The 26,998-nt window shown below is 37.4% G+C and overlaps 1 pseudogene; it reads right to left on the reverse strand.

Moving 5' to 3' along the window:
* Positions 1 to 26,998, reverse strand: part of LOC139730741 (speract receptor-like) — a 533,096-nt pseudogene that overhangs the window by 120,323 nt on the left and 385,775 nt on the right.

The raw sequence follows: 26,998 nt of genomic DNA on the forward strand, positions 1-26,998 counted from the left end.
TGGCGACAATTTGTGCAGGTAAAGTGAAACGTAACTGCACAAATTGTCGTCGGTCAATATCTTCAAGCTGCAGAAGATAATGCTAAGATGCACTTGTGTGGTTGGGGTGCAAGCATTGACAAACACTCACACAAATCCTCATTATGGATATATCACCTTCAACATACATCCTTACACATACAATAACACACACACACACGCACACATATGCACACGCTCCAATCCCATAAAGCGCCCCCTCACACCACCCACTACTCCACACGCACGCACACACACACACACTCACTCCCGTCCCTAAAACCCACACCCCATCCATCCATTCCTCTCCTCTTCACACGCACTCCGCACACACATACATACACACACACACAGTAACACACACAAACGGACACTCAATTATCATTTGCGCGCACATACACACTTCCTCGAAACCTTAAGGTGACTTTTTACATGGCTGGTTTGCATGGATGTAGCCATGTAAGTTATGTGTTGGTTGTGCCGTCAGCCCTCTGCACAAATTGTCGCCAGGCGACAAACTGTGCAGGGGCAACAATTTGTGCCGTCAGCTCCCTGCACTATTTGTCGCCCGTTTCATGAGGCGACAATTTGTGCAGGGGCGACAATTTGTGCCGAACCAGGTCCCATTTTGGACCCCTCCCACTCCCCTCCGCTGGGTGCTGGGGGGTTCCGCCATGAACAAACTTGAAACTTCAGTCATTAATGTACTAATTCATAGTGTCAACTTAGCTCCATCACTTCAGCTTCTAGAGAAGAAGATTTTTAAAGGGGAAATCCAGTCGAAATAATTTAGTCTGATAAAAAAGAGTAAAATCTTACGAGTTCAACGGTAAGAATTTGACTGAAATCGGATAAAAATTAGGAAGTTATGACATGTAGAAGTTTTGCTAATTTCTGCAAAACAGTTCTTGTACAGTGGATATGAATATGCAAATGAGTGAGTTAACCATACCATGCCCTCACAATTTCCCATTAATCGCGTAAAAAAATGACGAAAATTCAATGTTTTTGTCATTGAAGTCTGAAACATGATGTTGTTCCTGGTTGAATAATTTCAGAATAGTGATCAGTTAGATAAACGAGGATTTGAGCCTCGAGCATACTTGCAAAACTGGAAATTTCAAAATGTTATGTACAAACTATATGGTAAGTTGTGAGGGGATGACATGCTCACTTTGCCATTTGCATATTCATATTGACTGTTCAAGAACTGTTTACCCCCCCAAAAGGCGAAACTTCTATATATCATAACTTCTGTATTTTTCATCCGATTTCGATCATAATTATACCGTTGAACTGGTAATATTTTACTCTTTCTTTATCAGACTAACTTATATTTGGACTGGATTTCCCCTTTAAAGATTCCCCCTTTTTTTTTTTTGGGGGGGGGGGGGGGGCAGAGGCCCCCAGCTAGGCATGGCGCCCATTTGAAGAAACTGAGATCATATCCCCCCCCCCCCCCTAGGTATGCTAATTGCCAAGTTTGGTGAAAATCGGTCATGGGGCTTCCAAGAAGAAGATGAACATGTAAAAAGTTTACGCACGACGCACGACGGACACCGCACGAAGAGCAATTGCTCACTTGAGCCTTTGACCCAGATGAGATAATAAAAACAGTAAGAAAAATATGAATTTTGGTAAATGTGCTGGGAGAGGGTGTGGGAGGGGGAGAGGCCCAATCCCACAAGAGGGAGATTTTTCATGGAAATGATGCACAATTTTGGTGACATATTCGATTTTTGTTTCTATCAAAAAATAAAGTAACCAAAAAAATATGTATGTTGAGGGAAATATTATGATATTAGAATATAATAATATCATAATAATAACTACACTGTTTTAACAATGTATGTGGACATTTTTTAATTCTCTTTTGAAAATATTAAACATTCTACACTGTTTCAGAAGGACAAAGAACTCAAGCACATTTAGCGTACAGTTGAGTGGCAAATCAGTTATTGGGTTGAACTTGGTCTTACACGAGGTCACTAAAGGCCGTGTCACACCTTTCCGGGCAAGCCTTGCGTGCGTCTTGTGAAGAACATTTTTTACTACCCGGAGGTCCCCGCTGATGACCCGCGCATGACAGTACTTAGCACGTATCTCACTCGTAGTCGCCCGGAGGTGCGCACACAAATCTTTTTACCCGCAACCATGTTTAGGCCCTGTCACACCTTTCCGGGCATGCTACGCGGGCTTGTTGTGCGTGGGGATTTTCCAGCATACCGGACAATTTCTGAGGACGGACAAGGATTTGGGCGAGTCAGAGCATGTGTCTAACTTGCTGGACGCGGTCTACTTAAAATCTACTTGCGGGTGTACTGTGTGACCTGTGTACCGGTCGCGTAGGTGCTGACAACTCAGTGAAGGAATTCCCTTGAAGGAATGGCAGAAGTCCCACAGAATGTCATTATCTTGGCTGCATACGGGGACTGCGAGGTACCTGCATGGGAGTTGCCTGCGAGGTGCTGCCGCTAAGGGCATCCTACTGGCGTTCTGCGTGGACCTCTCCGGGCATCCCCGCGACTCACCCGGAAGAAGGTTTGATCATGCTCAAAACTTGGCTGCGGTTAAATGGGACTTGCGTGAGCACCTCTAGGCAACTACAGGCGAGATACGCGCTAGGTACTGTCAAGTGCGGACCAACTGCGGATAGCTCCGGGTAGCAAATTTGTTTCCCCGCAAGTCAAGCCGTAAAACTTCCTCAGATGCGGTACGACAAGGCCTTGAGCATGCTCAAAACTTGTTCCGAGTGAGTAATGGGGGTTCGCTCGCAGAGGTACAGGCAGAACACCAGTAGGAGACCCTTACCGGCAGCACCTCTCAGGCAAGTCCAACGCAGGTACTTCTCAGTACCTGTAAGTCGCTCGTAACAGAAAACGTATTGGTTTCAAAGCTCTCAGGCAGGTCACACGGAATACACGCAAGTAGAAGATGAATAGCACGCGTCTAGTAGGTAAGAAACAAGTGCGAAACTCGCAAACATTCTTGTCCGCCCGGGGAAATTCTCTTGCGTGCTGGAAAATCCCTCCTCGCGACAAGCCCGAGTAGCTTCCCCGGAAAGGTGTGACACGGCCTTAAGAAAGCACTAAAACGCATAGCAACAATCAATTTAGTTCGCAGTAATGACGATAAAGCACTACTGTCGCTGGTAACAAATGCGAACTTGGGAGCTGGATATTGAGAGCAACTCCACTGAAAAAAAAAAAAATTCTTGTGAGGCCCTGAGTCACTCTATTATTTTTCAAAGTCTCTGTCATAATTCAGAACAACATTCACAGGACTCTTAGTCCATCCACCTCACCTTGTCACGAAACACTAATAATCAATAATTGATTTTTAGCTGTCTTGGGTGATCTCGTGATAAGATATGACTGTGGTTGTTTTCTGGTCAGATGTGAATACCTATAATTTCTAGTCCGACCCGACGCTACCCATATCTTTGTCACGATGCATTAAAAACTGAAATTGTACATCCTGCAGGTTCTTGCTTGGGGGTACGAGTAGATGGAGAGTAACAATAGAAGAAACAAAATACTTCCAAGGATAGGCAGAAGAATTCATGAACATACTTTAAACACACACATGCGAAGCAACATTAATGCACTTTACAATACACGCAATGCAAGTAAAACGGAAGCATGTCATTTTCAAAATACCACATCGTTTAGACTTCTTCTTTACTTGCCACTACCACTGCAAGTGAGCAGAACGTGATGTCATTAAAATGCCCTGTTCATCCGCTTTCTTATAAGTTCTCATTTTGCGGCAATACAGTTGGCTTCACCTGTCCCATGCAGACATTGCTAGGCTATTACATTTTTAAAGTTATTACTTTGAGCAATGTGACCTAACACACAATATTATTGATCAAGATTGGAATTACCCGTAGACATCTCTGCAGAGGTATATTCACTGCAGGTAATTAAACATATGGCCAATAAAATGACTCTGGATCATTAAGATGTACGACCCCTGTCATAGTCGACTACTGGAAATGCATCTAAACTAATTCGATCATGCATCAGCCAGAGATCGCCTTCTGCTGTCGAGATTAGTGCATATTTGCATATCAGTGCTTCCTTTTATCAATAACAAGCAACTGATCTTATCTTGGATCCTGTCTTCACTACGCAACGATGCCACGTGCACTTCGCTATGTAGCACCCTTCATAAATGTGCATAAAAAAACATCCTCTCTCTTCCTGTCTTCCTCTCTCATTTGAAAAGTTGCACTTGGTGGGGGTTTTTTTCAGCCGAAGACTTTGGGCAAAAATTATCTTTTGCCGATAGAATTTAAGCACTTTCTTCTCACTTCTCCGTCAATTTCCAATCAAGAGTAGAAATATGACCAACAGTTAATTATTCCCCAGGAAGAATTTATTAATTATCGTTTTCCGTCCGAAGATATGAATTTGCTAATTTTTCCTGTTCATTGATGTTTGCCCGATATCTGTGAGACTCAAATTAGATATCAGGATTGCATGTTTAATCTTTTTTTCTTGAGGCCAGTATTTTGCAAAGTAATACTGAAATGCGAACAATATGAGTTTCGCCATGACGGAGAGCTGCCAGGACAAATGAAATATTGATAATTGACGACTTAACCAGACTGTCCACTTGCAATGAAGGCAAATAAATGAAAAGTATTAGCCAAATCTGCAGCACTGTAAGTAGACGGTGGGAACAGCAGTATATTTAGATTGCATCCCCATTATGATGAAACCGCCAACCAAGTGAATTACAGTCATAGTTTGCAAAGATTGTGACACCCTTTTAGAAGGCAAAGTGCAATGGTATTTTTGTAAATCTTTATTTTTAATTACTAGACTGATTACTAGAAACAGAAACACAGAAAAGTAAAGCATGCACTGGTCATTCTTGCAAATATCATGGGATTGTGTAGGTGATACTTCCATGTATGTGTCTTCTTTTGTGTCATGGACAGATTCTACAGAAAGTACTGGAAACTTTTTTTCCGGGATGTTGTTGTAAACGGACGAAGGTTTACTAATTTCAGGGTTGCTGATGACACAACCTTCACATGTAGGGGGAAAGCATAATTAGTACAGCTTTTGAAAAAAAAAATCTGCTCCTAAATAATGAAGAAAACAAAAATCCTACTACTTTACAGGAATGGAGCGACCAAACAAAATTTCACTCCAGATGGGCAGGAGACATTAGAAGGCGCAAAACTCTATTTACTTAGGATCACTGATAAACGATGAGACCTCCAGCAGCCCTCTGCACATGACGTATGTGCTTTCCGCGAATACGTTTATAAAATGTAAGACACTGTAATGCATTATTAGCGTCTTAAGGCCCCGTCACACTAGAGCAAATGCCCAAAGAATACCCGACGAATTTGAAGTATTGAAGATACATTCGCGTCTGTTGCTAATACAAGAATAGTTCGTAACATGTTTGACGTTCTTTGTATTCATTACCTATTCGTAAGGATTAACAGGGATACGCTGGAGCTGATTTTATCTTATTTTGAAAGTATCCGAAACCTCAAATCTTCAAGTTTTCAAAATCGTTGGGCATTCGCTCTATAAAAGGTTGCACCAAATTTTGACTTGTCACGCGTCTTCTTCAGGTATTGTCCGAAACCCTGAAGAAGACGTGTGGCACGTCAAAAATTTGGTCCAACCATTAGAAGTTCTTGGATTCTAATAATGCATTACAATGTCTTCTTTTTATGTTTTGTGTCGTAGATTCAACACGTGAACTAAAATCCTAACTGTGTAAAATGTACACACACACAGATATACATATACATATACATATACATATACATATACATATACATATACATATACATATACATATACATATACATATACATATACATAGACATATATATATATATATTTATATATTTATAGATATGGCTAGACAATAGCGGCGGCCACTGAAAATTCATGTTGGGCCACGAAATTTCCAAAAATCTTATCTCTCATTGGCCCGATTGGGCAGCTAAAATTCGAAATGCAATCTAATATTTCATTATATTTCGGACCAGCAAAAATTCAAATATAAGGATTTTAGTGGCCCAAAAGGACCACCAGACATATATGTCAGTGTCCAGCCCTGATATACATTGTCATGAATATGCATTTGTGCAAGGTGGGTGTGGCTTGTTCGGCCCACGTTGGGGCAGATGTCGAAGCGACTGGGGACGCTGGCGCTCGAGGCGAGGCGAGGGGAGGAATAAAGTTTTGCTGTTACTCAAGTCTGGCATGGCGATGGTGATTTGTTTGTTGTCAGAGATGATACGCGTGACATGTTGTTGTGCCACAAATACTTGCCCCCTTCCGTAATAATAACAAAATGGTAATGATTATAATGATATTACTACTACTACTACTACTACTACTACTACTAATGATAATGATAATACAACATATATGATTATGTATATATGTGACCGTGCAGCACAAAACAAACGAAAAGTCGTACGCACTGATTTTGTGTTAGGACTGAAAAAGCTAAAATGGGTCAAACCAATCTTGAGTTTTTCATATTTTCTGAAAGAACAGGTCTTCCCCTACATTATATTAAAGTTTGGGATCATAAAACGAACAAGAACTTGTGTTTTTAGCAGTTTTTCTTGAACACTCTTTGGTGGAATAGTGTGATTAGGTGTTTATCATAGAGTCCTCTTTTCATTTCTTAAAAACCCTGTCCATACTCCTTATTTTCAGCTCCAATAACTTTGGAAAGAATGATGCTACTGCATTGAAAGTTGACATTTATCATTTACAGAATGTGTTAATAAATCATGCCTAATTTCAGCTTAATCTCATAATCCCTTCATTGCTGTTGCTCTGGTGGTTAACATCCTGTTTTTTGTTCCATTCATCTCACAGCCAGCACGGCTTAATTGGTAAAGATTAAGCGCTTGAATAGACCCTGTACTTCAGAGCCTCTTTTCTCAGTTCACACTTTCCAGAGAGTGTGCTTTCTTTCCAGTATTAGGATAGGTTAGGAGAGTCCATTTGAATTGAGTTATACATCATTTTAAAGCTTAAAGTCTGCTCTTTCAGAATCTGCTCTTAACTAAAGATCCATGTCTGGCGACTTTTTGTTGGTTTTGTGAGGCATGGTGATATATATATGGGTGAAAACATTGAACGATGTACAATTGGGCAAATCAGGGGTCAAAATTAAAAAAACGTGACTCACTGATAAAAATATATCTCAGTCAAATCTCATTGATATCAGCTTTCTTGCAAACCCCATTATACTGGGATATCTCCAAGGGTGCTGTTTTTATTCAAGGTTATTTATAGAACTGTGACATATTGGCGAACGTCTCTGACTATTAAAACAAACATTGTTTTAGTGAAAATTCAAATGAAGGGTAGAAAAACGTTCAAATGAATATAGTTTCATCTTGCTCATGCTTTTGAAGACTGTGTTAATTTGTTCCTAAAATATTGTTTACCTCCTGTGAAGTTTACAAAAGCTAATATACACGGAAGTTAAGGTAAAAGTGGAATTTTTGTCATTTAAGCAGAGATTTTTATATTCTTATCTTCACTTTCATCTCAATTGAACAAAACATATAGCAGGAGTCTCATTTGTTTAAATGTTAGTGTTCAGTAGATACTAATAATGAATTTAGTGCATTTCGTTTGGTCAAATCCCCATAAAAGCCCTTTACAGATGCTGAAAGTAAGCCATGTTCTGATCAGAGACGTTCAGGTTTCACTCATAGACGTTCCTCAGACATAGACAATAAAAACGATGTCCTTTGATCCATAATTATGAGGTTTATGAACAAACAACATCATTATTTTATTAAACACATGTTTATCTTTTGTCAAAAATTCAGAATGGCAATTTCAACTTGAATTATTTTTCATAATAACCGATTGTAACTACAAACCTCCAAATTGTAAGAGGAATTTCGATTTCTACACCAAAAATCAACAACAAACCTGTCCTTGTTATATTATTCATATCTTATTACTTTTGAATGACAGACAAATAAGAATTACATGAAATACTTGCAAGTTTGACTACCTAACCTAAATCATTTGTTTATATCAGAGACGTTTGCTTTTCCATCAGGGACGTTTTGGCTGTAAGTTATCACAAGAATTAAACACCAAACTCCCTATTTTAAAAGATGCTCGTAACTCAACATTCCACATTCATTGACAAATCATTTACCTAGGCATATATGTCAAGACTTGTTTTTGTTTATGATGACCACTACTTTGTGTTTCATCTTCCGATGTATACGAAGGTGTGCCCACATGCTATCAATATTGTATATGTTTTCTTTCAAATGTAGTCCAAATCTATAACAAAGGTAAATACGAATTTACTACTACAGCATGTACTATTTTAATTTGACCACTATACCTCAAATATGATTGTAAGTGTATGTCAGGCCAGTTCGGATTTTTATTAGGGACCGTACCTGGGCCACTGTTATGATGTCGTCTCAGAAAGCTGAAATTAACCTATACTCATCCTAGAAGCATCAAATTCCGCTATGCTTTTTTGTATACTATGGCAGATACAAATAGTAAACGCCAAACACAAAAGAATATCAACGGTGTGGTACAGCAAACGTTTGACCAAAAATGAACTGAAAATCTCTTTCAAGAGGTTGACAATGATAACATTAAAATATCACATTTTACCTGTCACATCGGTAGGGGATTATCAACCCTTCGTTCTACTCGAAGGCGATACATAAGTAGTGTTGTAGAGGAAACTAAGTAAAGGGACATTCTTAATAGACGTTTTCTTGTTTCATCAGAGATGTTAGTATTTTTCCTTTTCTCATGTATTTGGCTTACAAACCTAAGAAATAATACCACTAGAATATCTCACCTTACTTCTAAGAGAACAAGAGTCTATTACAGGGAAATTCAACCCAAATATGAGCTAGCCGCTCATAAGAAAGAATAAAATCTTCCGGGCTCAAGAAATATATAAAGAAGTTATGACGTTTTGAAGTTTCGCTAATTATTCAGGAAACAGTTTTTGAACGGTCATTATGAATATGCAAATGGCAAATTGAGCTTGTCATTCCCTCACAACTTGCCATAATGTTTGCACATAAACATTTTTAAAATTTTCAGTTTTTCATTCAAACATAATTATGCCCGAGGCTTAAATCCGGGTATATCTCACTGATCACTATTCACTATTCTGAAGGTCAGATTTTACAGGCTCAAAAGCAAACGTAGTGATGTGCATTAAAAACAGAGTCCGCATTATAACATTGAATTGTATTTCCCCTCCACTTGGTATTCCATGTCCTCAATCAGTGCATGGTACCGACTGCTACCTGAAACAAGGGTTGGGATAGTCATTATTTTGTAAACAGATGGCACCTCCAAGATGTCCGTCCGGTCTTGCCAGTACCACAGCCGTTGTCTGGAACTTGTAGGCTCCATGAACATGACTGAGCCTAAAGATCCTGAGCAGGACGAAATTCTAATATTCGGAACATTTAAAACCCATCCGGTCTTTCCATCTTGCTGTAAGAAAAAAAAAGATAGAGTTAAAATGATATTAAAATAAATTTATCATGCCCTGGAAGAACAATGTGCACACAAATGAACGTCTCTGATCAAAATTATAAAATCAACATTGTTTTTAGATTGCGTAAATTACCTAGAACGATGTATGTATACGAGGGCCATATACTGTGGAATAATGAAAGATCTACTCCTTATTGTAGTAGTTGAAAATATGTAAAACGTTCAGTGTAACGTCTCTGACGTAAACATCTTTGCTTATCAGTAATTAATGGGTTTGATTTTTGCAAGACATTGGCATTATATTTGGATTGAGGAGCCTATGTGCTACAAACATAGGCACCAATTCGCCATGATGGGTCATTGATATCGGTTTGAGAGCAGATCCTATTTTTTCAGAGAACGTCTCTGACCTACACCTGTTTTTCTTACATTTCTGCCTTTCTCACAAAAAATACGTAAACTAAAGTGACTACTACATAATAATCATAGACTATTGACCTATTACTAGTCATAAAACATAGTTTCTGTCCTGGCAATGTGTTTACACTTGCTCAATCAACAGAAAATCTTAAATTTGAAATTCTTTTACATATTTTCAACATCTTTCAGGAAGCTTCATTTTTCTTAATACCATAACACGCTCGTCTTAACTTGGTTCTACTTGTTCCTATTACACTAACTGAGCCCATCCAGAAATAGATTTACTTTGATGTTCTCATAATTTGTATAGTGAATGTCTTTATTTCATGAAACAGTATTTTTCAGAGACGTTTTTCATTTTGCTCAGAGACGTGCGGTCTTTGATCTTCGTTCAGATTCTTACATATTTACTGTCTATCATCTTTTAATTGACTTCTGATCCAAAGATTAAAATACATAATTTCACAAATGATACTGACTGGCAAATCTACGGAATAATAATTCTAATAAATCGGCACAAACAGCAGGAAAGTTTTTGTTATTACTCACATTTTCAAGATTTGGGGGCATATCTGTCGTTGAACTGTGCTGACTTGATTCCAGGATGGCTCGTCAGTGAGTAAAATAAGCACGCAAATAAAGTATCACGCAGTGCGAAAGTGTCAGATGAGGGAATATCCCTTCAGAGACTATCAATCAGGGACATTCGTTTTGATCAGAGACATTCGCCAATTCAAGTTTTCAACCAGAGCTCATTTTTGTGGACAGTATGCTACTAAAGTTGCCAATCATCATAGTCGCCTGGCTCACACTGACATACTGATAACCACTTTTTATCTGAAGCATAATCCACTTTCATTAATGACACCATTAAACAACTGAACATCTCTGATGGCTATTCAGTATAATTTTCTTTAATGAGCCACCACACGATTATTTCACACAGCTCACTCACAAATTTTGATGGAATGGTAGTATGGATAAGACGCTAAATAGATATGGCCTTACATGCTTTCATAGTCATCCTGAATTTTTGGCGTTAAGAAAAAGATAATTCATTCAGGGACGTTCTCTTTCAGACATAAGTGAATTCAACATTCCCTGATAAGATAAATAATACACACGTTCACGGCAGAAGTACTTGATTAAATAGTTGAAGTGTGTGGGCTTACAAGGAAAAACAAAGCTGTAGAATTGCATTAGAACAAAAATTAAGACGTGTGATTCTGGGATTTTTTTCGCAAAATATGCATTTTTGTCAATTTTTTCAGCTTCAAGGCATTATTTTTTCAGAAAATGCAGTAAGAACGCTACAAAGTACATATTTTCTGAAAGGTACAACCCTCCCCTACCAAATGATACCTAAAACCATGAAAAACACCCCCAGGTGACAATTTTACAAGGGTTTGAATATCGAAAAGCCCGAAAATGGCCAATTGTACATCATTCAACGTTTTCACCCATATATGAAAACGTTGAACCATTCTACCATTCCATCAAAATTTGTGTGTGAGCTGTGTGAAATAATCGTGTGGCTGCTCATTAAAAAAAAATTATACTGAATAGCCATCAGAGATGTTCAGTTGTTTAATGGTGTCATTAATGAAAGTGGATTATGCTTCAGATAAAAAGTGGTTATCAGTATGTCAGTGTGAGCCAGGCGACTATGATGATTGGCAACTTTAGTAGCATACTGTCCACAAAAATGAGCTCTGGTTGAAAACCTGAATTGGCGAATGTCTCTGATCAAAACGAATGTCCCTGATTGAAAGTCTCTGAAGGGATATTCCCTCATCTGGCACTTTCGCACTGCATGATACTTTATTTGCGTGCTTATTTTACTCACTGACGAGCCATCCTGGAATCGAGTCAGCACAGTTCAACGACAGAAATACCCACAAATCTTGAAAATGTGAGTAATAACAAAAACTTTCCTGCTGTTTGTGCCGATTTATTAGAATTATTATTCCGTAGATTTTCCAATCAGTATCATTTGTGAAATTATGTATTTTAATCTTTGGATTAGAGGTAAATTAAAAGAGGATAGACAGTAAATATTTAAGAATCTGCACGAATATCAAAGACCGCACGTCTCTGAGCAAAATGAAAAACGTCTCTGAAAAATACTGTTTCATGAAATAAAGACATCCACTATACAAATTATGAGAACATTAAAGTAAATTTATTTCTGGATGGGCTCAGTTAGTGTAATAGGAACAAGTAGAACCAAGTTAAGACGAGCGTGTTATAGTATTAAGAAAAATGAAGCTTCCTGAAAGATGTTGAAAATATGTAAAAGAGTTTCAAATTTAAGATTTTCTGTTGATTGAGCAAGTGTAAACACATTGCCAGGACAGAAACTATGTTTTATGACTAGTAATAGGTCAATGGTCTATGATTATTATGTAGTAGTCATTTTAGTTTACGTATTTTTTGTGAGAGAAGCAGAAATGTATAAGAAAAACAGGTTTTGGTCAGAGACGTTCTCTGAACAATTAGGATCTGCTCTCAAACCAATATCAATGACCCATCATGGCGAATTGGTGCCTATGCTTGTAGCACATAGGTTCCTCAATCCAAATATAATGTCAATGTCTTGTAAAAATAAAACCCATTAATTACTGATAAGCAAAGATGTTTACGTCAGAGACGTTACACTGAACGTTTTACATATTTTCAACTACTACAGTAAGGAGTAGATCTTTCATCATTCCACAGTATATGGCCCTCGTATACATACATCGTTCTAGGTAAGTTACGCAATCTAAAAACAATGTTGATTTTATAATTTTGATCAGAGACGTTCATTTGTGTGCACATTGTTCTTCCAGTGCATGATAGATTTATTTTAATATCATTTTTAACTCTATCTTTTTTCTTACAGCAAGATGGAAAGACCGGATGGATTTTAAATGCTCCGAATATTAGAATTTCGTCCTGCTCAGGATCTTTAGGCTCAGTCATGTTCATGGAGCCTACAAGTTCCAGACAACGGCCGTGGTACTGGCAAGACCGGACGGACATCTTGGAAGTGCCATCTGTTTACAAAATAATGACTATCCCAACCCCTATTTCAGGTAGCAAGCGACGCAGTCGGTACCATGCACTGATTGAGGACATGGAATACCAAGTAGAGGGGAAATACAATTCAATGTTATAATGCGGACTCTGTTTTTAATGCACATCACTACGTTTGCTTTTGAGCCTGTAAAATCTGAGGCTTACACGCTAAGAAATAAATGTTCAAATTTGCACCTAATTTGTAACAATAGCAGCACACCTGCGGTGCATACTTGCACCCTTAATTGTGCTTAATTGCACCCTTAATTAACTGCCTTTTTGAAGTTTTGCTAATTTCTGCAAACAAGTTCTCGTACAGTTGATAAGAACATGGAAGTGAGTGAGCTAGCCATGTCATAACCTCACAATTTTCCATTGATCGTGTACAAAAAATAACGAAAATTCAATTTTCTGTCTTTGAAATCTGAAACATGATGCTATTCCTGGTTGATTACCTTCAGAATAGTGATCAGTGAGATATACCCGGATTTAAGCCTCGGGCATAATTGTGTTTGAATGAAAAACTGAAAATTTCAAAATGTTTATGTGCAAACATTACGGCAAGTTGTGAGGGAATGACAAGCTCAATTTGCCATTTGCATATTCATAATGACCGTTCAAAAACTGTTTCCTGAATAATTAGCGAAACTTCAAAACGTCATAACTTCTGTATATTTCTCGAGCCCGGAAGATTTTATTCTTTCTTATCAGCGGCTAGCTCATATTTGGGTTGAATTTCCCCTGTAATAGACTATTTTTCTCTTAGAAGTAAGGTGAGATATTCTAGTGGTATTATTTTTGAGGTTTGTAAGCCAAATACATGAGAAAAGGAAAAATACTAACATCTGTAATGAAACAAGAAAACGTCTATTAAGAATGTCCCTTTACTTAGTTTCCTCTACAACACTACTTATGTATCGCCTTCGAGTAGAAAGAAGGATTGATAATCCCCTACCGATGTGACAGGTAAAATGTGATATTGTAATGTTATCATTGTCAACCTCTTGAAAGAGATTTTCAGTTATTTTTGGTCAAACGTTTGCTGTACCACGCCGTTTATATTCTTTTGAGTTTGGCGTTTACAATTTATATCTGCCATAGTATACAAAAAAACACAGCGGAATTTGATGCTTCTAGGATGAGTATAGGTTAATTTCAGCTTTCTGAGACGACATCATAACAGTGGCCTAGGTACGGTCCCTAATAAAAATCCGAATTGGCCTAACATACACTTACAATCATATTTGAGGTATAGTGGTAAAATTAAAATAGTATTAGTAAATTCGTGTTTACCTTTGTTATATATTTGGACTACATTTGAAAGAAAACATATACAATATTGATAGCATGTGGGCACACCTTCGTATACATCGGAAGGTGAAATACAAAGTAGTGGTCATCATAAACAAAAACAATTCTTGACATATATGCCTAGGTAAATGATTTGTCAATGAATGTGGAATGTTGAGTTACGAGCATCTTTTAAAATAGGGAGTTTGGTGTTTAATTCTAGTGATAACTTACAGCCAAAACGTCCCTGATGGAAAAGCAAATGTCTCTGATATAAACAAATGATTTAGGTTAGGTAGTCAAACTTGCAAGTATTTCGTGTAATTTTTATTTGTCTGTCATTCAAAAGTGTTGTAAGATATGAATAATATAACAAGGACAGGTTTGTTGTTGATTTTTGGTGTAGAAATCGAAATTCCTCTTACAATATGGAGGTTTGTAGTTACAATCGGTTATTATGAAAAATAATTCAAGTTCAAATCGCCATTCTGAATTGTTGACAAAAGATAAACATGTGTTTGATAAAAGAATAATGTTGTTTGTTCACAAACCTCGTAATTATGGATCAAAGGACATCGTTTTTATTGTCTATGTCTGAGGAACGTCTATGAGTGAAACCTGAACGTCTCTGATCAAAACATGGCTTACTTTCAGCATCTGTAAAGGGCTTTTATGGGGATTTGACCAAACGAAATGCACTAAATTCATTATTAGTATCTACTAAACATTAACATTTAAACAAATGAGACCCCTGCTATATGTTTTGTTCAAATGAGATGAAAGTGAAGATAAGAATATAAAAATCTCTGCTTAAATGACAAAAACTCCACTTTTACCTTAACTTCCGTGTATATTAGCTTTTGTAAACTTCACAGGAGGTAAACAATATTTTAGGAACAAATTAACACAGTCTTCAAAAGCATGAGCAAGATGAAAATATATTCATTTGAACGTTTTTCTACCCTTGATTTGAATTTTCACTAAAACAAGGTTTGTTTTAGTCAGAGACGTTCGCCAATATGTCACAGTTCTATATAACCTTGAATAAAAACAACACCCTTGGAGATATCCCAGTATAATGGGGTTTGCAAGAAAGCTGATATCAATGAGATTTGACTGAGATATATTTTTATCAGTGAGTCGCGTTTTTTAATTTTGACCCCTGATTTGCCCAATTGTACATCGTTCAATGTTTTCACCCATATATATATATATATATATATATATATATATATAATTAAACACATATAAATACAATTGTAGGTGTGTTTGCGTTCTTTGATTTGGAATTTCATCCCAAAAATTTCACACACTTCAATTAAAGTTTCATTTGTGTTTGTGTTCGGCCGAGCAGCGCATACATACGTTTCATACAAGGTCGTCAAGAGAAAGGAAATACACTGTACACTGGAAGTGCACAAAGCGTTCAGACTGGATCCTGTTCGTTTCTATAGGGGCACTTGAGAGATCGAGGTGTTATTTTTATTATTTTTTTTTTCGACTGACGTCCACGCATGTTCCAATGTCTTTCTGTGCGGGGAAAAATCATAGCTGAAGTTGCAAAGGGGGCGGGGGGGGGGGGGTGGGGCGTCACCAATGGCCACCGTGCGTGGTGTTGTATTTTTGCACCGCGTTCAGACTGGGTGGAAAGTCTCGACAAGCAAGACTTTCCCATAGTGTGATGGGCACTTGCTGGGACTTCTCCCGGTGCTCCAACCAAACACGTTGGGTTCGGGAAAAAAATTCTGAGAGGAGCCGTGATTAGTACCGGCGTTATTTCCACAGTATCAAAGTGGAAATGTATAACTTCTGAAGATGTGTGGAATCAAAGTTGATGTCGGTAAGATGCGGTGTGTCCCAGGGATCCATTTTAGGCCCACTCCTTTTTTGCTTTACATTAATGACACGGTCAATGTTTCTAATAAATCACAAATGATATTATTTGCGGATGACACGAGTGTGTTTATGTCCGATAATGATCATTATGTACTCCAAAGTAATTGCAATAAGGAATTTACTAAACTTGCTAATTGGTTTGTTTGTAATAGGCTTGTAATTAATGTAAAGAAAACAAATTATATGATATTATCAATAAACAGATTAATATATGTGATATAAAGATTAAACTTAAAGATATTACGATAAAACAATGTAATTCCATTAAATTTCGTGGTGTTACAATTGATAATAAATTGAACTGGAATGAGCACACTCGTGTCATCTTCAACAATATTTAAAAGATTGAAATTCTTACCCAAAAATACTTTGATAACGTTGTACAATACATTAGTTCTCCTGCATTTGAATTATTGTTCGGTAATATGGGCCAATTCTAATATGTCAAATGTAAATCGAATATTGTTGTTTCAAAAGAAACTTATTCCGTTCGATAAATCGCAGTGATTACTATGCCCATACTACTCCAATATTTTACCAGTTCAAACTTTTGAGGTTTCAAGATATTTACATTTATCAGTGTGCAATATTTATGTGTTAATGTTTTAACCATATTATTTCTAAGAGTTTATGAGATCATTTTGAATTACTGTATATATTATTTGTAGATAAAGCATGAGAAATGCAAATATACATGCTGTTCCTCTTGCCAGATCCTTGCAATCTCAAAAATCGATATTTGTCAATGGACCTAAAATATGGAACGAAATTCCTCCAGATATTAGAAGCAGCACGTCATTACGATGATTCCAAAGGAGATACAAGTTATACCTTTCAAATCGATACAATGAATTTTTTGATAGTTAGGCTGTTTGTGTGTAGGTGTGTGTATGTGTGTGTGTGTATGTGTGTATCTGCATATGTGACAATGCACCTCAAAACGAACATAAAGTCGCACACACTGATTTTACGTGAGGACTGAAAATAAGTGAAATGGGTCCACCTAGCCGAACTTGACTTTTTCATATTTTCTGAAAGAGCGGGTCTTCTTTTACATTATGCTAAAAGTTGGTATCCTAAAACGGGCAGGAAAGTGTGTTTTTTTAGCAGTTTATCTCGAACATTTTTGGTAGAATAGTGTGATTAGGTGTGTCTTTAGAATCCCTTTTTCATTTCTGAAAAACCTTGTCCACACTCTTCACTTTCATCTCTAATAACTAATGAAAGGATAGTGCTACTGCTTGGAAAATTGCCATTAATTATGGACAGAATGTGTTAATGAGGCATGCTTAATTTCATTTAATCTAATTATCCCTTCATCGTTGTTACTCTGGTGGTTTACGTCCTGTTTTTTGTCCCATTCATCGCACAGCCAGCACGGTTTGGTAAAGAATAAGCGCTTGAATAGACACTGTACTTCAGAGCCTCTTTTCTCAGTTCACACTTTTCCTGAGTTTGTGCTTTCTTTCCAATATTTAGATAGGTTAAGAGAGTCCATTTGATTTGAGTTATACATCATTTTAAAGCTTAAAGTCTGCTCTTTCAGAATATGGTCTTACCTAAAAATTCATGTCTGGCGACTTTTTGTTTGTTTTGAGGTGCAGGGTCACATATAGGCACGTATAATCTTGTTTTGATTTGATGAAATTTATATGTTTTTATATTTATGAAAGATATTTTCGATTACATGATTCATTATAATATATATGTATTTTTGGAAACAAGCTTAAATATAAGACTGTGCCTTCATGCTTGTCTCCTAACACTATCCAATTATTTTGTTTTGCCGTATTTGTCATGAATGTTGTTGTAATACTAATGTTTTTATGTAGTCTTATTGTTTGTAATGCTGTTTGTTTCTGTTATATGTTGATTTTTATGAAAGTGTTGAATAAACCTGAAACCTGAAGTAAGATCCCCCTCTTTTTTAGCTATTACAGGAGCAAAAAGGAGAACAGTTTCCATTGCTGGTAGTATAGTCTGGTAGGAATGGGGGTCCCCATGCACCCTCCGAACACATTTTTTTAACTTACTTTTTTGTAACCCTTAGGGTGTCTAGTTACTGATTTTTTTTTGTTCCCAAGAAAAAATTGTGTCCCATGGGGGTCATTGGCGGCCATCTTGGCAGCCATCTTGGATTTTCAGGGAAAATCATTAATTTCCATAACTTTTGATGCTACACAGCATAAAATTACAAATAAAGCATTTCTTCAAAGTAAATGTGACATGAGGAATCGATTGAAATGGTTATCTACATGATTAAAGCAAGTTTGAAACAAGAAAAGCCTAAAAATATGAAAATTTCAGTGTCGTTGACACCGAAAATACCCAAATAGTTTTGCTGTTGAATTACACAACATACAGGGACAAATAAAACATTTCTTCAGAGTGAATACGGCATGAGGAATCGTTTGCGATAGTTATTTACATGATTAAAGCAAGTTTCATACAAGAAAAGTCCAAAAATGCGAGAAAAACCAGTGTCGTTTAGTCTAGAAATTCCCCAAATAGTCCATATACATACATGACAATCTCATATACCTCATAAGAGTGACTAACCACTTTGTCTTAATAGTCTTGTAGGAATGGGGGATCCCCATGCACCCTCCTTTTTTTTGTATCCCTTAGGGTGTCTATTTGATGTTTTTTTTTGTTTCCAAGTAAAAATCGTGTCACACGGCCATCTTGGATTTGCGAGGAAAATCATTAATTTCTCTAACTTTTGAACTTTCCAACATACAAGGACAAATAAAACATTTCTTCAGGGGAAATGTGGCATGAGGAATCGACTGAGATGATTATTAACATGATTAAAACAAGTCTGATACAAGAAAAGTCCAAAAGTATGAAATATCCAGTGTCGGTTACACCGAAAAGCACCCAAATAGTTCAACTTTTGAACTATACATAACATGCAGGGGCAAATAAAACATTTCTTCAGAAGAAACGCAGCATGAGGAATTAATTGAGATGGTCATTCACATGATGAAAGCAAGTTCTGATGAAAGCAAGTTTGATACAAGAAATGTCCAAAAATATGAAAAATTAAGTGTTGTTACTCTGGAAATTGCTCAAATATTTCATGCAACATACATGAAAAATTGTATACCTAACAAGCGTGACTGACTACTTTGTCTTTAGATCATTGCCCAAACAGGCCTATTTTGTTTTGTATCAAAAACATGTAATAGAATCTGAAGTGAAAATTAATGTCAAGCATTGTAACCCCGCACTAGGTGAAATCGAATGAAGAATGTAAGCACTATGGCAATTCATATACAAATACCCTTAAAATAAGTGGTCAGAGGAGGTCACACATGATAATAATGTTGATCACAACACATGAAAGTGACTAATGGACAAACATAAAACTTGAAATGAAATTTAACACTCTTTGTGGGCGTTCAATTTCGTTTCATTTTGTATTCAAAACGATCACTGTGCCAACATGTTTAGTCGACTTCAAAAATTTAGGTGCCAAAATGTTTTCATTTGAACTTTTTAAAGCTTATTGTCAGAAACAAAGAGAAAAAATCACTTGACAGCCGGAAATCTACCCTGTGAATAAGGACTGTTATCAATGTAAATTGCTGCTACTTTTACTTCGGGATATTTGCATATGAATTGCTTTTGTGCTTACATTCTGTATTCAAAGTCAACAAAAGAAAGTTCAAATTGATTGGAATTAAGTTTTCTTTCAAATTCTGTTAAAAGTTGTCTGAAACAAGACGCAACATTTAAGCTATTATCAAAAGACAAAGTGATTTTTACATCTGTGACGTGTGTATACGCTTTCCATGAAGTACGGAATTAATGCATATTGAAAAAATAAAGTAATACAGTATGATTTCACTTTGCTAAAAGTATTCTGAATTCTCATCCTGAGTGGCTGTACAAACCACAGAAGCGGTAAGCGATATGTCAGCTTTCCATTTCACACATGTTATTTCTAGTCATTAACAAAACCATCATCGTAATCAATGTCAGCCTCCTCCTCTTCATCATCCTTCATCTCCTCAGTAACTTTCTAAAGCAAGTCATAGAAGGAGGTGGGAAAGATAGGGCCAGTTGACCACACTGGCTCCATGATACCGAAGGCTGTCTTCTGCCATCCTTGTCCAGGATCAAAGGGGTCATATACAGAGCACCAGAAGATTGGTTGCAGCTCTCTTTAAGATGACAAGGCGATGTGTCACACATTTAATGTGTGAGATAAGGTTGTCTCTTCAAGGTTGGAACATGGAGAAATCCACTCTGGAGTTGGTCCTCTCCCACCATCTACCTCAGGATGATGCTGTTGTTCATAGACTCTCCCAGGCCTCATGGTCATACATTAGGCATGTGAATGCTCTAATCTCATCTGTCACCTCTGGCTCTACAGACCACCCATCATTCTGAGGGGGGCAAAATCATTGGCACATTATAAAGTTATGTTCTAAGATTTCAGCAGTGTTTATGACAATGTAATATTGAACAATTTACCACATTTCAGTAAAATATTGCTGAAATTATAATATCAGACTACTCTCACCTGAATGCTGTATGGTACATGGGGTGGCTTTGTAGATTCTTTAGGGGTCCGACTTCGCCCTTTCCCTTGAAGGCACTTGTTACGTCTTCCCCGGTAAACACATGTAGTCTAAGTATTGTGGTACAGTAGTCAGCGCCCTTTGATTCTGTATGCCAGTTCACCGACATTCACAATCTGGCAATGTTCGACACTCCGTTTATCAAGGAAGATAGTGAGGGTGACGGAGTAAGCATGGTGCAAGAAGATCAAGAACATGTCTGTGTCTGGCGTCCTCACCACAGCTGCTTTGTACCCAGTTTAGTGGAATACTCGAGGTAGAGCACTACCCTGGTATCCATCTCCTGGTTAGACAGCCGCTCATGGATAGAGCTTATTGTCTCCTGGGACGCATCATTGTGTGAATAGAAAGAATGTAACAGGAATCACTTAAGCTTCAGAGAATGTGACTGCTGTTACATTCCTTTTGTTTACACAACGATGTGTTCCACGAGACGATAGGCGATATCCATGAGCGGCTGTCTAACCAGGAGGAGACGGACACCAGGGTCGTGCTCTAGAGCATATCTCAAGTGCGCCGCTAAGTTTGGGTACAAGATAGCTTTGGTGAGGATTCCAGACACAGACATTTTCTTGATCCCCTTGCTCCATGCTTAATTCATCCCCCTCACTTCTACAATGTAGTATCTTCCTTAATAAACGGACTGTCAAGTATTGCCTGATTTTGAATGTCAGTGAACTGGAATACAGAATCAAAGGGAGCTGACTACTGTACCACAATACTTGGACTATTATGCGTTTACCGGGGAAGATGTAACAATTAAGTGCCTTCAAGGGTTGGGCAAAGTTGGACCCCTAAGAATCTACAAATCCATCCCATGTACGACACAGCATTCAGGTGAGAGTAGTCTGATATCATAATTTCAAAAATATCTTACTGAAATCTAGTTAGTTGCTCAGTATTATATCATAATAAACACTACTGAAATCTTAAAGTATGACTTGATAATGTGCCAATGTTTTTTTCCTCAGAAATCTTGATGATGGGTGGTCTGTGGAGCCAGAGGTGACAGATGACATTAGAGCATTCACATGCCTTAAATGTATAGCAAGGCCCGGGAGAAGTCTATTAATGGTGCCCGCTTCATGCTGAAGCAGATGGTGGGAGAGGGCGAGCAACTGATGACCAAATCCAAGGTGGATTTCTCCATGCTCCCACCTGGCAGAGGCTACCTTATCCCACACTTTCAATGTGTGAACCACCACCTTGCCATCTTTAAGCGAGCTGACCAGCCAATCTTCTGGTGCGCTAACCCCTTTGATCCTGGACAAGGGCGGCAGAAGACAGCCTTCGGTATCATGGACCCGGTGTGGTTAAGTGGCCCTATCCTTCCCACTTCCCTCATCAACTTACTTCAGAAAATTACTGCGTATAGATGGAGGAGGATGAAGAGGAACAGCCATTCACTGATTACAATGATCGTTTTGATGATGACTGGAAAGTACAGAAGTGTGAAACCAAAAGCTAACATATCGCTTACTGCTTCTGTGGTTTGTATAATTGCACAGGATGAGAATTCAGAATACTTTTGACAAAGTGAAGTCATATTGTGTTACTTTTCTCGATATAGGATAATTCCATACTTCATGGAAAACATATACACAAGTCACAAAATGTGACTAACCACTTTGTCTTTTGATCATAGCTTAAATATTGTGTCCTGTATCAGACAACTTTTAAACGAATTTGAAAGAAAAGTTAATTTCAAACAATTTCAACTTTCTTTTGTTGAAATAGAATACAGAATGTAAGCACAATAGCCATTCGTATGCATATATTCAAAAATCAGTTGCCGCAATCCACATTGATATAGCAGTCTCTATTCACTGAGTGGATTTCTGGCTGTCAAGCGAAATCCATATCTTTATTTTAAGACAGGAAGGCATTAAACAAATACGTTTGAATGAACCACTTTTAACTTAATCTAAAATGATGATGATGATGATGATGATGAAGTCTTGTATAGCGCCGGTATCCGCCAAGTCAGGCGCTCATGGCGCTTGCTCCAAAATGAATACATAATTCAGCTTAAATTTCATGGGTGCACCGCTTGTGATATGACAATTAAAATAAAAAGAAATAGTTCCAGGAAGTAATTGTCTCCAAATGTGTAAACATACATTTTTACACATTGGCTAGTTTTTCAATTTGAAGAGATGGGTCTTGAGGGCTGTTTTAAAAGATTCTGTGGTAAGAGCTCTGCGGATAGACTGTGGAAGGCCATTCCATATCTTTGCAGCAGCCACGCGGAATGAACGAGCTCCCCAAGAGTTGTGTGCTCTGTGTTCCACCAGCAGGTACTTGTCTGCAGAACGTAGATTTTCTCTTGCTGGGACATATGGCTCTAGTAGATCACATATATATGATGGAGAACTGCCATTCAGTGCCTTGTACACAACCAAACTGATCTTATACTCAATCCTCTGTTCAACACATAGCCAATGTAGCTTTTTCAGAAGAGAGTTGATGCTTTTTGATAAGTTTTGATGATAACATTTTGGCACTTAAATTGTTGGAATCGACCGAGCATTTTGGCAGAGTGATTGCTTTCATGAAAATACCCCCAACTCAAACTCTTCAAATACAAAATCAAATGGAATAGAATGCTCGCAAAAAAAGTGTTCAATTTCATTTTAGGTTTTATTTTTGTCGATGAGTCACTTTCACATGTTGTTATCTAAATTTGTATGTTTACCTCTTTTGATCTGATATTTTTTAAAGGGGTATTTGCATATGAATTGCCATAGTGCTTACATTCTTCATTTGATTTCAACAAGTGAGGCTTCAAAATGCTTGGAGTTGATTTTTTTAAGGATTATGTTGAATGTGTTTTTGATACAAAACACCATATTTGAGCTATGATCTAAATACAAAGTGTTAAGTCACTTTTGTGGAGTAGTTTGTCAGGTATGTACTATACGGATTATTCGGGTACTCTACAGCGTAAACGACACTAAATTTTTCATATTTTGTTCTTTTCTTGTATCAAGCTTGCTTTAATCATGTAAATAACCATCTCAATCGATTCCTCATGATACATTTACCCTGAAGAAATGTTATATTTGTCCCTGCATGTTGTGAAATTCAAAAGTTATAGAAATTAAAGATTTTCCTCGCAAATCCAAGATGGCCGAAAATGACCCTATGGGACACGATTTTAACTTGGAAACAAAAAAAAAAATCAAATAGACACCCTAAGGGATACAAAAAGGAGGATGCATGGGACCCCCCCCCCCCCCCCCATTCCTACCAGACTGTTAAGACAAAGTGGTTAGTCACTGTTATGAGGTATGAGATTGTCATGTATTTATATGGACTATTTCGGCAATTTCTAGAGTAAACGACACGGTTTTTCGTATTTTTGGACTTTTCTTGTATCAGACTTGTTTTAATCATGTAAATAACCTTCTCAACCGATTCCTCATGGCACATTTACCCTGAAGAAATGTTTTATTTGTCCTTGTATGTTGGAAAGTTCAAAAGTTATAGAAATTAATGATTTTCCTCGCAAATCCAAGATGGCCGCCAATTATCCCCATGTGACACGATTTTTACCTGGAAACAAAAAAAAAAAGAGATATCAAATAGACACCCTAAGGGATACAAAAAGGAGGGTGCATGGGGACCCCCCCCCCCCCCCATTCCTGCCAAACTGTTAAGACAAAGTGGTTAGTCACTCTTATGAGGTATGAGATTGGCACGTATGCCTATGGACTATTTGGGCAATTTCTAGACTAAACGACACAGGTTTTTCTCGCATTTTTGGACTTTTCTTGTATGAAACTTGCTTTAATCATGTAAATAACTATCTCAAACGATTCCTCATGCCGTATTAACTCTGAAGAAATGTTTTATTTGTCCCTGTATGTTGTGTAATTCAAAAGTTAAACTACTTGGGTATTTTTCGGTGTAAATGACACTGACTTTTTTATATTTCTAGGCTTTTCTTGTTTCAAACTTGCTTTGATCACGTAAACAATCATTTCAATTGATTCCTCATGTCACATTTACCCTGAAGAAATGCTTCATTTGTAATTTTATGCTGTGTAGTTCAAAAGTTATGGAAATTAATGATTTTCCCTGAAAATCCAAGATGGCTGCCAAGATGGCCGCCAATGACCCCCATGGGACACGATTTTTTCTTGGGAACAAAAAAAATCATTAACTAGACACCCTAAGGGTTACAAAAAAGTAAGTCAAAAAAATGTGTTCGGAGGGTGCATGGGTACCCCCCATTCCTACCAGACTAGTAGGACTATGTGGCTTCGCGTTTGAGAGAGATTTGAGTTTAATACAAGTTATCAATCGCAACGATGACGGCCTGTGCATTGTTATGGTCAAGCGCGCCGGAACACTTTTGGTTTGTTTGTTTGTTGGGTTGGTTTGTTTTTTATTTGTTTGTTTGTTTGTTTGTTTGCAAAATCTCGACGGGGACACATTTATGTGACGGTGTGAGATCCTCGGCGAGGGAGCGAAGGCAAATTCTTGGGAGCGGGATACCCCACTTCCACGGTAGGGACTTTTTGTAAAAACAGGGTATAAGAGTTGTGTTTATAAAGCATTTAAAAACAAAAATTTCTAGGGAATTAAACATATTTAAAAAAAAATCACTGCGAAGGATTATGATAACTTATGAAAACTATAAGTTTTCTAAGTACGGGCAGAGAGAGCAAGTGCTTCGGAATGTATTGTATAGATTTTCACGTCTAATCAATCAAATTTTGTGCTACGCTATTATTGACTCAAAATAACAGAAGTCACATTACTTTGTCATGCAATATCCTTTCAGAAACATTTATTCATACACATTTATATGCGCGAACAACGCGAGCGAGAGCTCAGAATCATCGTAAAGTTTTGTTTCTCAAGAACGTACGTGTACGTACTTTTGTATGCCACAAATGATGTGCGCTTATTAGCCAATGTGTATTATTCTTCGAGTAATATCACTTGCAAATAGTGCTAAGACTAAAATATCACTTTGTGACTGATGAGCTTGGCTAGTTGTAGGAGTACATGATACCTGTCCTCACCAAAAAAAGAGAGAGTCAAAGTAAGGAGAATTCTCCTCGCAAGGGCCTTTTTCAACATTTTTGTATTAGAATGAAATGTCAGGACACTTTAAGCTTATTTCATGGGTTACTAAATTTTTTTTTCCAATCTCCCTGCACACATGATAGTTATCAAAAAAATAACACCATTATGCAGTGCCATAAATAAATGTGTCGAAAACAAAGGAGTTGATCATAGATCACAGACGTAATGCCACTGAGCATAGGGCAGTTACAATTCACGGGGTAGTAGTGGAACAAGTCCAGGAATACAAGTACTTGGGAACGACCATAAGCAACTCACTAAACTGGTCAAAAAATATCGAATCATTGCAGAAAAAGCAAATCAGAGGCTTTATTTCGTTAGCTCCATGTGGAAGATAGACTCGTTGCTCTATTCTACAACTCCATCATTGAGAGTGTTCTAACTTATAATATTGTGTGTTATTTTGCCCAAGCAACAAAATGTGATCTGAAGAAACTAAATCGTCCCAGAAAAATAGTCCAACGCTTATTAGGGCTAGACTTGCCATCCCTCGATGATGTCTATCAAGAAGAGAGTTGCTTCCATACTGCGGAAGATTATGCAGGACCCCACCTACCCACTCAACGAAAACTTTACCTTCAACCGTTCAGGTATTCGCTTGTGTGTTCCACGTACTCAGAAATACCGTTTCAGGCAATCGTTCATCCCTAACGCCATACATCTCTATAATGCGCAAGTCCGAAGGTCTGTGTCACACCCGTCATGAATATCTTACCCAGATATCAATTGATCGTAATAACTATGGATAATTCTATATTTTTCTCTTTTTTTTCTTTTTTGGTGTATTAGATGTAACATTGATGTAACATTACATTGATGACGTAATTCTGAAATGTGTGTAAGAAGAATTTACTCACACAAACACAGACACACACGCGCACCCATACACACACTCACACATACAAAATACATACCACCCTTACTCACACTATACCTCATATTACTCCTCAAATGCTATTGCACACACATACATCTCACCATGTATATATATTTTTGTAACTTAAACTCATATGTTGTAATTAAAGATTATATTATACTGTTTTTTTCTTTAAATGAAGACATTATATGAGCAACTATTAGAAGTTTTTTTATGATTTTATATAATACAGAATATTTTAG

This window comes from Diadema antillarum, unplaced genomic scaffold (assembly GCF_040938485.1).
Source record: "Diadema antillarum isolate AM-2024a unplaced genomic scaffold, OU_Dant_1.0 seq00000331_RagTag, whole genome shotgun sequence".
Classification (NCBI taxonomy): Eukaryota; Metazoa; Echinodermata; class Echinoidea; order Diadematoida; family Diadematidae; genus Diadema; species Diadema antillarum.